Here is a 1,145-nt window from a genome sequence, read left to right as displayed (position 1 = left end):
AACACAGTCAATGGTGTCTAAGATATACTTAGACAGTACATACAAACTTAGAAAAGTTGCATTGGTACTTGCCTGACCTGGGATCGAACCCGCGCCCTCATACTTGAGAGGTTGGTCCTTTACCGACTAGGCCACCACGACCACGTCAACGTCACGTCAGACGTCAACTAACTTTCCATGCATAATAAATAATTCTCTATGATTATCTTTTGACCCCAGAGTAAGTTATTAATTAACTTGTGTTATGGGTGCTAACACAACTGATAAACTACATATGTATATACATATTATAACACCCAGACCACGGCCAACAAGTATACCTACTCGACCGAAAATGTCGACCGAACCCGGAATTGGACCCGGGACCTTAGGTGCGTCAGTCCGTCTGCCAGAATGCAAAATAAATAAATACCTATAGTCTTTTTATATATAAATTACACAAATATATTAACATATTTACAATAAATATAGAAAACTATCGTGGTAAAAAAAAAACGAAAACTAAAAAGCGTTAAAAAATTCATCAGCCAGCCTTTTGGTCACGCAGCGTCAACCAGCCGCCTAGATAGATCTTTAAATAGGGTGCATTCGGACCCCACGACCCGAGGCAACCCCAAACGGTTCGAAAATATAGTTGCCGACAAGGCCACTATATTTCCCCAAGAATTTCCATTGCCATCTATTATACTATATACCTATTGATGGAAATGTACAGTGAGTATTATACATATTGATATTATTTATAGGAAATACGTAGGTGAATACTTGTGGTGCAATGTCATCCTGGTCCGATATGACTTATTTAACTACCATGGCCTGCGGTGTTGCCTGCTTATATTATTTCTCATTTTTTTTTTGGTTTGTAATTTTTATACGAATGGATATCTCTAAAAATTTCTCTTAACCACAAAATTTAAATTCGATTAGGTCTTGGCCTAATTTCAATATTGTCTTAAGGAAATTCAAAAAAATGTGTCAAACTTAACATAAAAATGCATTCTACATTTTTAATTCGATTCCGTTGTTGTATTTTTGTGGTTAAATAAACAAACAAACTCACACTCGCCATGGGATGTTAGTTATTAAATATCGATCTTTTTCAGGCAATGACCACATCATTTTCAAGTACCTACACATATGAATAT

Source organism: Helicoverpa armigera, chromosome 19 (assembly GCF_030705265.1).
Source record: "Helicoverpa armigera isolate CAAS_96S chromosome 19, ASM3070526v1, whole genome shotgun sequence".
Lineage (NCBI taxonomy): Eukaryota > Metazoa > Arthropoda > Insecta > Lepidoptera > Noctuidae > Helicoverpa > Helicoverpa armigera.
This window is presented reverse-complemented; position numbering follows the sequence as displayed.